The following is a 14484-nucleotide window of genomic DNA, read 5'->3' as shown; positions in this document are numbered from 1 at the left end:
TGGAAACATGTAACTACAGAGAGGGTAATCAGTCATCCCCGAAATGTAGAACAGAAACAGACACAACCTACCAGACTATAATGGCCTAGCCAGTGTGATTGTAATAAATCACAAATTTAGATATTCCATCAAAAATTATTTCCTAGGTTATGAATATTATAATAAACCTGAACATATTAGAGAACATTAAGCTTGTAGCAAAATATACTATCAGGAAAAAAACTCAAGTGCCCTCCAATTCAGGCGGAAGAGGATGATTTTGCAATCGCCTTCTGGAGTGCTGAATTAAATGCCAAGAAGAGTGGTTCTCTGAACGAGGAGGTAAGATCAATTGGGCCAGAGGATCCTTCCATTCAGGCATTTCAACAGCTGGTAGGCCTAGCATAGAGCAGAACGCTGGAAGATCTGAGGGAGTATGGAGAAGATGTGATTTACCGGAGAAAGTAACCTGAAGATGAAACGGAAAGCCCCATCGGTATTTCAACTGCCTCTTGCGGATTTCATCAGTGAGCGGTTTTAAGGCTCTGCGAAGCTGAAGAGTATGCCAAGATAAGTCTTGATATATGTGAATAGTCTCTCCATTGAAGTCGACACCTTCCAATTGCCTGACTTTACGCATAATCTCATCCTTTTGAGAAAAATAGTGCAAGCGACAAATAACATCCCTTGGCTTATCCGATGAAAGACCTCGAGGACGTAAAGCCCGATGAGCTCTGTCAAAAACAATTTTATCATGTCGGTCATTGCCGAGGATCTCATTGAATACTTTAGTCAGGGCATCGATAAGGTTAGGAGTTTGGACATCTTCGGGGAGGCCTCTGACGCAGATATTATTTCGTCTCCCTCTGTTATCTAGATCATCCACCCTGGATTTTAGAGATTGCAATTCAGCGGACTGTGATGAGATAATATCTGTCAATTTAGACAGTGTTGTGTCCGTAGATTCTTGAGACTCTTCCAATGACGTGAGACGGTCTGAGAGTAGTGACAAGTCCTGCTTAACAGACACCATTTCCTGCCTTATGGTAGTTTGTAGGTCCTGTTTGGTAGGGAGTGTCTTAATGTATGTCAAGATTTCTTTAATCTTGCTGCCCAGTTTAGAAGTGATTGAAGGGCGGAATTCTCAACTGAGGAAGGGTTTGGCGGGTTAGAAGAATTTGAAAGGGAATCTGATGGATTGAGTGCAGGAATTTCTTTAGAAGGGGTCGGGAGAAGGAAGGGTCTCAGGTCCGATTGAGAGGCATCATTCCGGGGACGAGGGTCCTCCCCCTTTTGAGCAGATTTTTTATCTTTGCCCATGTTCAGATATGATAAAATGATATGAAGGCGAAATGGGCATGCGGAATGTGATACTTAAAAAAATGTCACATGGAGGAGCTGCAAATGAGCACAGCCCCCCCGAGGCTGCTGGCTAGGTATTCATGGCTGAAGCCAATATCACATTTTCAATGAAGCAAGTATCAAAGTCACGAGTAATTCCGTAAATGAATATAGTAGTATATGAGGTATATATAGCAAAAAAAAAACCTCAATATTTTAAACTGGTGATTGGTATTAGTATGAGAGGATTTGTAAAATGTGTAAATTGTGGTTATATCTGTGTTTCGCAAGGTGGCGCCAAATCTTCAGTCAGGGAGAAGTAGAATTGGGAGATTTGCAGAGTAGCTGTTATTTAACTGCCCTGGAGTGATCAACTGGCAGGGATATTAGTGATTAAGAACACCAGGGCAAGGGAGCATCAACACTCACCAGTGGTGTCAGGAACCAGCAAGACCTCAGGGGCGTCCCATCTGGATCTTATCAGCTGTCAGTAAGTGTCCCAAGGGCTTCAGATGTGTCCAGCAGCTGCACGACTGGGTGTAGGGCACAGGGGCAATACAAGATGTGCTGCAGATAGATTGCCCAAAGCCTGGGGTGTCAGCAGCAGCCCCAGCCGAGCAGCCGGGCGGTAGCAGTAGGGACCAGAAGCCGTGATCCAGCAAGGATGGCGCGGCACAGGAGAGCCAACAGCCGCAGTCCCAGTCAAGCGGCACCAGCAGGGATCCAGCCGCCACCTCTGAGACCGAGCGGTGTGGCACAGGGTTGCAGGGAGCCGCGTTCTCAGCTAGACCGCCGGGCAGCAGTGACAGGGAGACAGAAGCCGGAACCGAGGGTGGGCGGCAGGACGGCAGAGACCAGGAACAGTGGCCTCAGTCGGGCGGCGGTGGCAGCAGTGACCCGGCATCCACGCCCGGGAAGGAGCGATGTCCAGCAGGAGGTCTGGAAGTGGCGGCCCCATGCCAGCAGCCAGGCGGAAGGAGCGGGGAGCCAGAGGTCGCGTCTGAGGCCAGATGGAGATTGCGGCCAGGCGGACCCGTCTGGGGCAACTTCTCCACCCAAGGTAGGTAAAGGTAACGCTGGGGGTCCGCGGGGGCTGTGAGGAGACTCCGGGGGTGCCTGATGTGGGATGGGTGGACACCAGGGAACCGGAACTTCTCTCTGGGTTGGGTGGCAAATTTAGTCCCAGGCTGTGGGGGAGCAATTAGGCCGCAGTCTGCAGAATCACATAAAGTGATTCCCGACTCTGCTAAGCCTTGTCCCACAAAGTTCAGGTGGGTTTCTGGAGTTGGTGGATCTCCCTCAAGACCAGGGGGAAGTCATCAGCGGGTCAATTAGACTCGGTACCTCAGGAGCCGATGTGATACACATCTGTACCCTAGACCAGCCAGGCCATGCCCCCCCAAATTCAGTTATTACATGCAGAGTTAAATGAAGTGAGGGAAGGTGGGCAGGAGCAAGAGGTGTTACAGAAGCTTACTCCATCTAATTTCTGTGCACCTTTGAGCATACTGCTGCATGTTTAAAATGGCCTAAGGAGGAGTGGGCTGTCAGACTTACTCCCTGTCTCATAGGGGGACCACAGAGAGCATACAGATCTGCCCAGCTATTTTGTTGCTCATGGCGTGGCGTGAGTCGCGCCATGGACTTGTGGCATGGCGTGCAGGCCTCTGAGTCGCGCCATGGACTTGTGGCATACCGTGGTATTCTTCAACGAAGGATATGCTACGGCATGTAATTCAGTGCTTAACCGCTGGGTGGCGAGTGCTCCACTTTTGTAATTGCATGTAATACAGTATTTAACCGCTGGGTGGCGAGTGCTCCACTGTTGTAATTTGTACTGAATGCCATACTGTTAAACTTACAGTAAATTGGATGGATATCACATTCATAGCATTTGCATGTACGTACAACCCATACTGTATTTTTAATGTCACATAATATACATATATATAGTACTGTACCGTACAGTGAGATCTTATAACAGGATGCAAATCACTGCACATACTGTATTGTACATACGGTACGGTGCAGTAACTGAATAGTAGAGAAGTTGCCCAAGTTGTTGTCACGGTATAACTGATACTATAGATTAATGAGATGCACGCACAGCTTTTACTGAGATGGGATGAATTACAGTATGACATTTTTTTTTTAATTAAAAACAGCAGCGGGAGGAGTGCACAAGGATGAGGCCGCTCTGTGAGGTTCACTGTAGATGTCATGTGGGCTAGTGGTTAGGTGATCACTTTGGTAGAATTATGGTCCCGGGTTCGATCCCTGGAAAAGAATATACCGTACCGTATATTTGTTTTATTGTCACTGTCTGCTCTGGACACTATAGTGAAACTACTTTAGTAGTGTTGTACTGTACTGTAATACTGTAGTGTTGTTTAAAAGGCTGCTTAAAAGTAAGACATTACAAACTGATTGTGTGTTTAAATAGTGTAAAACTTTTGTCAATGTCTGCGCTGTGGTGGCTGTCTGCTTCGAGGGGTTGCAATGGGATTTCATGCGCATGCCCAGTGGAGGGTTTACAATGGGATCTGTAGTGCCAAGAGAGGGCTCTGTATTTCAATGAATAGTGATTTCATAACTGCAGAAACTGCTAGTGAATCTACTGTCTAGAATTTGAGACAGGGCTCTGTATCACAAACTGTGCGCCCAAAACGCAAACATGCGACAACGTAGATGCGGTCTCAACCTCATGCACTATGGCTACGTCCCTTGGACTGTGTCTGAGAGTGGTTTCTGACTGTGAGAGCGCTCTGTGTTCAAAGCTGACTGTGCGTTTGAAGCGCAAAATAGCGTTGCATCGCAAACTTATGAGAATGGTGATGCTGCTCCAACCTTGCACACTAAGGGGGTCATTCAGACCCACTCACAAGTGGCAGTACACTCGCAAGTGGGTCGATGTTCCCCACTGTGCATGCGCACGATGGAGGGTGCTCCGTCATGTGCATGCGCGAGACCCGGACTGCGACAGCCAAGCTGTCGCTCCGGGTTTCGCACCAAAGTTGGCATGCTGTTGATGGTGACTGACAGCACGCCCCCTTTGGTGGGCATGCCGGGGGCGTGGCGGCCAGATGGAGGCGTCCCCATGGGAACGCCTACCGTCTGAAGCTGGCCCCACTGACATCACTAGTGATGTCAGTGGGAGTGATTTTGGCTCTGATAGAGCCAAAATCACTCCAGGGCTTGTGGCTGGGAAACCCTACCGCAGGGTTTCCGTCGCAAGTCCGATGGTCGCAATGGTCAAGACCATCGTGACCATCTTTTTGGATGCTCGTATATGCTGTGGGTGATGACCCACAGCTATACGAGCATCCAGGAGGACGCTCCATTTTAATGGAGGAGGGCCCTGACTCAGAGCGAGCGCTCTGGTCAGAGCGAGCGGCTCTGAATCAGGCCCTAAGTACGGTAGTAGTGGGATCTGTATGAGAGAGAGCTCTCTGTATTACACGGTTGGCGCTATGGTGGCTGTCAGCCATCTGCGATAGATTAGAAATGGAGGGGGGTACAATGGGATCTGTGGCGCCAAGCCATACACCATGTAGCGCTATGCCATCACTGAGCATGCGCAGTGGGCTGTATTACTGCAGTCGGTACAGTACTGTATGCTGGTATGCTGTTGAATTTTCATCTCTGGCGGGCGCATGCCGAGTAGGAGGGTTGTGATGGGATTTCTGGCGCATGCCCAGTGGGGCCGAGAGTCATACAGAGTGCGCATCAGGTCCCTTCCCCCAAAGCAAGCAAGAGCCTCACCTTACCATAATAATGGAAGCTTTATTAATCCATTTACTGTAAGCAGTCAGCTCTGCCCTAGTGTCCTGAAAAATGCTACGAAATGTGACCATTGCCAAGGACACCATCCCCCGTCTGCTAGGACAACTAGTGTGCCGCTATGAATGTGCCTGTACTGAATATTAAAAACTGACGGTGTCGTAGAATTTAGCACCACAGAATAGTGATTTCATAACTGCAGAAACTGCTAGTGAATCTACTGTCTAGAATGTGAGACAGGGCTCTGTATCACAAACTGTGCGCCCAAAATGCAAAACGCAAACATGCGACAACGTAGATGCGGTCTCAGCCTTACGCATTATGGCTACGTCCCTTGGACTGTGTCTGAGAGTGGTTTCTGACTGTGAGAGAGCGCTCTGTGTTCAAAGCTGACTGTGCATTTGAAGCGCAAAATAGCGTTGCATCGCAAACTTATGACAATGGTGATGCTGCTCCAGTGTACCAATTATATTGATCATCTCCATAGAGTCTTACCAGTTGTCATCGAAAGAAACGGTCAAGCAACTGCTATGTAGCTTATACTGTACTGTATATAATTAGTAATGTGGAGGAGGGGTTTAACTTCCTCTTTTCAGTTTGTGATCCGGACTGCTAAGTACTGTACACTGTGTCCATACTGTATGTACAGTATTGTGGTTGTGCTTTCTGTCCCTACATTATACAGTATACAGTATTCTCCTAATTTATTTTATAAGCTCTTTATCTACAATAACTTTCCCTTACTGTACCTTATGTACTGTACTTCATACTTTTCCTCTTTTCCTTACACCTACTTTTACTGTACATTGCCCCCTGTTCCAAGGCACACATTGGCATCGTCACCGATTGTGCTGCAGCTGCCAGTTTCTGCTACTGCGCTTGATGTTGCCATTTGTAATGCAGATGTTTCAAGTTTTCAGGTTCCTTTGGTTCATATACAGTACAATAGTAGTGGCTGCTTCAACATCCACATCCATAGTTGCAGACATACTGTACTGTACAGTAGTGGATGCACCATGCATTGAGAGACAGGCTTCTACTGTACATCTACTGTATGGTTGGAGCGGCGGTCCCTTCGACATCAGGATAAGGTGAGAAAAGCATTTTTGATAATGTTAGTGCTCTGTTATCGCATTCAGATGACTCTTCTGATACTTCTAGCTCCCTGCCAGTTTGTTCTTTGGGAAACCCAGTGCCACGTGCTGCTACAGTAGGGGGGGGGGGTTTGGAGTTATTTTTACTTTCAATCTCAAAATGACAGCTGGTGTTCACATCCATCTGGGGCACCCAAATACTGTCTTGTTTCATGTATTTTTTTTTTATCATTATATTATGGGCTGTGGGCCTAGGGGCACTGCTTACAGTATTTCACCACCAGGCTTAATTATAATACAAATTAGTTATTAATAAATTTGTTAGTCTGGTTAGTTAGGGCATATATTAATGTGGAGAAGTGGATTAGTGTGACACTGTTAGAGCAGGGAAGGGCCCTGCACAGCGGATTCTCTCTCCTACAGTACAGGGTGTGTGGGATCAAGCAGGATGAAGAACAAGAGCATCTCTGGTGAGAACCTGTGCGTCTGTCTTTTACTGTCTGTTTGTCTCTGCCTATCCTCCTTTCTTCAGGGTGTACAGTGGACCTTGCACTCCGATGCAAGGTAGAGTCTGCACCTGGTATAGGTGAAACTCTGGATCTGAGGCCAAAAGTGCCAGTGATGATTTTAACTTAAAAGCCTAATCTTTTTGTGTACTGTAGTCCTCGGTCCAGTAGGGTGTATTGGTCGGCATTGAGGAAGGACTGTTCTCACGTCATCTCCTTCCTCCTACTGTAGGTACTGTACAGTAGTCATGTCCGTGTCCAGCTTGGAATTCCAGGACATGCCAGCGGCAGAAGAAAGATGCGGGGGACAGTAGAGGACTACAGGGGTGGAAAGCTAAAGAAGTTCCCCCCCTCTGTACAGCATGTTACTGTAGGTTAAATAAAAATGTTCATTAATTTATACAATTGCTGTTTGTACTGTATATAATTCTGTCTTTAAGTGTGCCTGAGACCCAACACGTGCATCTGTCATTAAAAAGGTACAAAAAGTCAATAACACACAGATGCAGGGGTGTATCATACTATTGGACAGGATTTCACTCACCAGGGGCGCGCCGGCCAATGGGGGTTGCTGCCCACAGTCATATACTGTACAGTATCCCTGTTGCCCATCACAGTGATTTCACAGCTGCCCGGCACTTACAGTAGAATACAGTACAGTAGACATACAGTACTGTATACACTGAGGGACGTTTTCAATTTAGGGGTGGTCTATTTACTTTTTTTAGCCAGTCTCGTCTTTTCACACCAAGGGGTGTATTTACTGTACTAAGCAGTGTTAGGAGACAGAGTGAGAAGTGATAAAAAAGTGATAAGGTGTCAGTCAATCAGCTCCCAACTGTCATTTTTCAAACACAGCCTGTGAGATGACAGTTGGGAGAACATTGGTTGGCACTTTTTCACCCACTGGAGCAAAAACACGTGATTGGCTAAAAAAAGTTTTGCAGATTACATCATTTCGTCAGGCGTAAAATTATGACTGTATTCAATTTAAAAGCTTTTCCGCCTACCGTAGGCGGGAAGTCAATGCAATGTACAGTAAGACAGTATGTGAAAAAGTTTCGCCTACTGTATGAATAGCAGGCAGAAAAAAATGGTGAATTTGGGTGCAATGTTGCGGGAAGCCTTCAACGTGCAGCCTTAAGACAGTCCCCTAAAGGTACTGTAAACTGCGTAACTTTAAAAAAAAAAAAAGTCAAAAGTCAGAACACACTAAAAATTCACTTCCATTTTGGGGGCGGAAAAAAAAATTGGGGGGAAAAAGTGAAACTTGTAGGGGTAAATTTACTAAGATGGGAGCTCTATTTAAGAAGTTACTGTACTGTATGTTGCCCATAGCAACCAATCAGATTCTACTTCTCATTTATCTACAGTAGCACCTTCTAGAAGATACAGTAATACTTATTAATAGCACTCCCATCTTAGTACATTTACCCCCTAATATATAAAATGTACTGAGTTTATTAAGGATTGGATAACAATACTGAACAAAAGTAGCGAAGACTTAAAAAAAAAAAAGCGCTACATGGGTATACTGTAGATCTGGGCATGCGCCTGAGATACGATGACGTACAGTATTGTAGGAAACACTCAAGCCAGGTGCAACCTTGGTATTGGAGGCGGCTGTAGTGTAATGGTAAATAATCAAACCAATACATTACGCTCCCTGTACAACCCTTTTGCGGGTTCGAAACTTGAAAGGTTACACTTTTTATTTTTTATTAATATTACACAGTCATAAAGTACTGTGGCATAGAAATACCAGAATTTCTGGATCATGTATTAGTGAAGATTTAAAACAAAATAAAATTACCGTATACAGTATATACTGTAAAGGTCTTGAACCAGCGGGACAAGAAAATGGTAGATGCAGTAGGGCTAGGCATTAACCCCCTAGACTACTGCATCTACTGTACTGTAGTTCCTAGAGTCAGGGAATCACTACAATGTCTACCGCATTGTACTTACAACTACAGTTGTAAGTACCATATAATACAGACAACTGGGCATGCGCAGTGCTATGAGACTCAATATGCCACAGTGTAGCGCGCAACTAGCAATGCGGTATACTGTATGGCATACCGTATGTAGCAACAAACTACAGTACTGTAGCTGGGCACATCTACAGTACAATATATTGATTTTTGTAAGGGTTGGATAACAAGACTGAACTACAGTACTATAGTGAACATTAAAAAAATTATTTAAATTATCAAGGTCTCGAACATAAGGAGAGAAGTGTAAGCAAGACGGATCACCTAAGCCCTTGCTCACAAGTCTCTCCTAGTCCTCTACAGTACTTTATGTGACATCTACAGTACCATACAATGAAGTACTCAGGCGTCTGTAGCGTAGAGGTAAGAAATCGAACTTCTACATTGCAGACGTCTGTACAGCACGGTTCCAGGTTCGAAACCTGGAAGCTTAAACTTTTTTTCATTATTATTAGACAGTCAAGGTTACACTTTTTATTTTTAATATTATTATTACACAGTCAGTGTAATAACAATATTAACACACTTTCACTGTGTGTGAATCATGACCCGCTACTGTACAGTATGATCTTCCATACTGTACGCCATGGCATAGCACTACAAGGGTATGGCTATGGCGCAGCACCACTGGCAATGCATTGCAACCCCGCCACTGGGCACGCGCCAGAGATCCTATTTGTACCGTAACCCATCAGAACTGGCTATAAGTCACCACAACGCAAACTGTGCTGACATTGACGCAATTTTACGGTTTAAACGCGGAGTCAGTTTGTACTATAGGGACCTCTCTCTTATACAGAGTCAACTATCAGTTACTGAACATATTAAAATACCAAAGTTTCCAAGTCTAGGACAGCATTGTCATTGATGCAAGTTTGCGATCTGCATCAGTCAGTATGTAATAAACAGCCTTCCCTACAAACTGCTGTTAGTCCACTACTGTAGCACCTTATGAAGTCATAAATTTACTATTGTGTATACTGTGCGGTAAGTCTCGGACAGTGCAGAATGGCACAAGTGTGAAAATTCAACAGTACTGTAGCAATAAAGACAACTGGGCATGCGCCATGGAATTGCGCTACTTAATGTATGGCTTGGCTCCACTGGACATGCAGCACACATTCCATTGTGATTGAAACCCAACCACTGGGCATGCGCAGAAATTTACACAATTTTGCGGTTTAAACGCGCAGTCAGTTTGTTATACAGAAACCAGTCTCTTTAACAAGGCCCATTGCCACTTGATGGTCATAATAAATCACTATAATATCCACGTTTATGTCAGCACCGGCATTGATGCAAGTTTGCGTTCTAAGGTACAGTACTGTATGTACAATAATAAAAATCCTATTTTTGCTGTTTGACTCCCGAAGGACATGGCAGGCATGCGCTCCACATGTACTGTATTGAATACTGAATATTTTAAGTGAAGATTTTAAAAATAAATTAAAAAGCATACTGTATTTTCAAGGTCTCGAACCCACGGAACAAGAAGAGGGGAGAAGCAGTGAGACTAGGCATTAGACCGCTAGGCCACACGCTTCACCCATTACTAGAGTTCTGTAGTTTGTAAAGTCTAATGTCTAAGTCTGGGACAGTGCCGACAGTATTTACATTTGCACAAACACAGTATGATTTCAACCGCACAGTCAGTGGGTAATACAGAGCTTAATGATTTCAAACTGGATTAGACATTCTTCTACCGCTTTATTATACAGTACATTCCTGATTCCATGTGGAAAACGCTGTAATACTGTATAGTGTACCGAATCACCGCTTCTGTCAAACAATCATCGGGCGGTGATACAGAACATACCGTACGGTACATTGGAAATCACACGTATGCGCTATGTAGTTTAGGAAAAGTGACACCTGGTGGGCAAAATGTTGTATTACACGTAATGAAATCACACGCATGCGCTATGTAGTTTAGGAAAAGTGACACCTGGTGGGCAAAATGTTGTATTACACGTAATGAAATCACACGCATGCGCTATGTAGTTAGCAAAAGTGACATCTGGTGGGCAAAATGTATTACACGTAATGACTTTTTTCATTACTAAACTTTCTTTGTGGCGCGACTCATGGCATGGTGTGTGGCGTGGCGTGAGAGATAACACTGTGATGCCACGTTATAGCTGGGCACATCAGTATGTTCAGTTAAACGTGGCTGTCACAAACTCTCGGACGGATTGTGGATGCTACCCATATTCAGGGAATTGGCTAGACCTATTCCTGAGATATGGAATCTAATGTGCCGGCGGTTTTCACCAGGGACCCTCGCAAGAGGGTATGGACTTGGCTGCGTCCGTCACACACAGGTCACTGCCCTCAGGTTAGGTTTCTCTATACAGGTGCTGGCAAACTTGGTTTAAAATGCAGGAGGCTTTAGCATAGTTGACTAGCCAGGTCAGAACTAAACAGATGAGATGGTACCAGGGAGCAGACGTAAATGGGTCACAGGGAATAGCAGAGGTCAGAACCAGATATCAACGCAGAATCAGGGGTCAGGCAGAGTCACGAACAAGCCGAGGTCAGAACCAATAGTCAGGATATGCACAGGAATGCTGGAGTATGGTAATGAAGCCTATACTCTGGCACTGGAATGCTACCAGGAACTTCCTTATATAGGTTCACACAGTCTCCAATCAGCACTTCCCTAACTTATGTGCCTGTCTCTTTAATTCTCTAGCAGAGCGGCGCGTGTGCTCCTAAGGAAGCCGTGGCTGCCTGCACACAGCAACCGGGGAGGGAGGAACACAACTGACAGCGGGCGCCGGGGATCTCCCGTCCACTGTCCCATGCTGTCTGGACCCCAGCACCACTAAGAGAGACCTGGATTCGGCAGCGCTGTGACAAACTCCTATCCGCACTTGAAAAAGGCCATATTAGGCAGAGTTGAAGTGACTGGATCTAGCTCAGGAGTTTCAGGAATGGCAGCTAAACCAAATTAGCCAGGCTGAGTAAGGTGTGTTTGCAGCTGGATAAGAACTCTGCTCAGTGTATAGTAGAGATGATGGCTTTGGACCATGCTGTGCGGGTACTAGATTGAGTGGTGCAACATTGGGCCATACAGGCTGATCCTCAAACATTTGAGGAGTTATTGGTGGTGATTGAATGGTACCTGACTCTTGGAAAGTTAAATATAGCCAAACAAGGGTTCCAGCCAGTTAGCAAGCCTTGAACCCAGGTCCCAGTTGCTAAAGTCAACATCCCTCCTCCAGCTATGTGTTTTGACTGCGGCGAGCCTGGTCATTTGCGCCGGCACTGCCCAAAGCAGGGCAGGCCGATGAACTGTAGTGCTGGAAAAACAACTCAACCAGTGTTCAGCATGGCTGCTAGAAGCACTTCCCCGTTGCAAACCATCTTGTTTCATTTGATGGTGTGAGTGGAAGGCTGGGAGGTCTGGGCCTTAGTGGATACTGGCAGTGAATTAAACCATCATCTCTGCCAACCTGGTTCCACCTGGGGCTGATCAGGTACTGCCCCTGGTAAAGATTATATGTGTACATGGGGATGAAGAATGCCCCCAGTGCATCTCCCAATAGTGATCAAAGGGTAATCACTGAAGGTGGTAGCCGCAGTAGCTACCAGGCCATCCTACCCATTGATCCTAGGTCGGGACTTTCTTTTATTACAAGAGGTGGTTACGTGGCATGATGACAGCAGAAGATCCACATCAGAGGTGTCCCAGGAGCCAAGTTCTGCTGTTTCCCAAAGTTTGGTGGCTGTAATGCCCTCTTTGGCCAGTGAGCAACCGGATGGGAGTGAGAACGAGACACAGTGAGTTCCCATTGGCGAGGAAGTGTCCTTGCAGGACTTTGGCCCAGATCAACAGAATGATGGGAACTTGATAAATGCATTTGAAAATGTTGTAGAGATAAATGGTAGAGTAATCACGGCTTTACCAGTAGATGGTGTACCGTACTTTGCATTGAAAAGTGATTTGTTATATTGTGTAACCTATTTGCAGGGTAAGAGAGTAGACCAATTGTTGGTTCCCCAGAAACATGAGCAGTTGGTGTTGAGGGTGGCTCATACACACCTGTGGGGTGGCCATTTGGGGGAGGAAAAAGCTCCAGCGTATTCAGTTAAGATTCTTCTGCCCAGGCATTCATGCAGCAGTAAAAAGGTATTGTCAGGAATGTCCAGTATGTCAGAAGACAGCACCCCGGCCAGGGTTTCGGGCACCCTTGGTTCCCCTCCCTGTCATTTCTGTACCTTTTGAAAGAATTGGTATGGATCTGATAGGGCCGGAGGAAAAATCTGCTCGTGGGCATCAATACATATAGATTATGCCGCAAGGTATCCAGAGGCCATTCCTCTGGATTTGAACCCTAGTATGTTTGGGACCTACCCTACAGAGTTTACCCAGATGTGGTGGGTACGCCCATATGCCAAAAACTGCTATGTATTGCAAAATGTATTTATTTATATATAATCAGTTAATTTGGAGTTGTGCACTTGTATTTCTTCTTTTTGTGTATATATCAATGGTCTCCACAGGTAGCATCTCCAATTATATATATATGTATATATATATATATATATATATATATATACATATATATGTTCAGGGTGTGCAGTCTGAGGCTCATTTTCTATGTAAGGTTTGACAGGAGGGTAGAAGGAAAGAAGTGCAAATCTACCATGTAAACCTGTTAAATCCCTGGAAAGAGAGCGCTGGTCAGCCCTCTTATTGCCAAGAAATCCCCAGAATGTCAGGTACCCATTGAAGTTACTCTTAATCCCCACCAGAAACAGGAGAGGGTGAGTTTAGTAGCACGGCACCAAGATGTGTTCTCTGCCATTCTGGAGAAATCCCAAATTATCCAGCATGATCTAGTTACTCCTCCTGGGGAGGTAATAAAACAGAGGCCATTTCAGGGAGTCTCCATGACAATCAGGTGGAGTTGCCAAGTATGCCCCAGCTCCCTCTCCTGCATCTCATCTCCAGCTCCCAACCTCTGGTCCCAACCTCCTGCAGCTTAACCCCAGCACTGCAGCTCGTACCCTCAGCTCTGGTCCCACCCTCCTGCAGCTTAACCCCAGCACTGCAACTCGCACCCTCAGCTCTGGTCCCACCCTCCTGCAGCTTAACCCCAGCACTGCAGCTCGTACCCTCAGCTCTGGTCCCACCCTCCTGCAGCTGGTCCCACCCTCCTGCAGCTGGTCCCACCCTCCTGCAGCTTAACCCCAGCACTGCAGCTCGCACCCTCAGCTCTGGTCCCACCCTCCTGCAGCTTAACCCCAGCACTGCAGCTCGTACCCTCAGCTCTGGTCCCACCCTCCTGCAGCTGGTCCCACCCTCCTGCAGCTTAACCCCGGCACTGCAGCTCGTACCCTCAGCTCTGGTCCCACCCTCCTGCAGCTTATCCCCAGCACTGCAGCTCGTACCCTCAGCTCTGGTCCCACCCTCCTGCAGCTTATCCCCAGCACTGCAGCTCGTACCCTCAGCTCTGGTCCCACCCTCCTGCAGCTGGTCCCACCCTCCTGCAGCTTAACCCCAGCACTGCAGCTCGTACCCTCAGCTCTGGTCCCACCCTCCTGCAGCTTAACCCCAGCACTGCAACTCGCACCCTCAGCTCTGGTCCCACCCTCCTGCAGCTTAACCCCAGCACTGCAGCTCGTACCCTCAGCTCTGGTCCCACCCTCCTGCAGCTGGTCCCACCCTCCTGCAGCTGGTCCCACCCTCCTGCAGCTTAACCCCAGCACTGCAGCTCGCACCCTCAGCTCTGGTCCCACCCTCCTGCAGCTTAACCCCAGCACTGCAGCTCGTACCCTCAGCTC

This window comes from Taudactylus pleione, unplaced genomic scaffold (assembly GCF_031769625.1).
Source record: "Taudactylus pleione unplaced genomic scaffold, aTauple2 ptg000580l, whole genome shotgun sequence".
Classification (NCBI taxonomy): Eukaryota; Metazoa; Chordata; class Amphibia; order Anura; family Myobatrachidae; genus Taudactylus; species Taudactylus pleione.
This window is presented reverse-complemented; position numbering follows the sequence as displayed.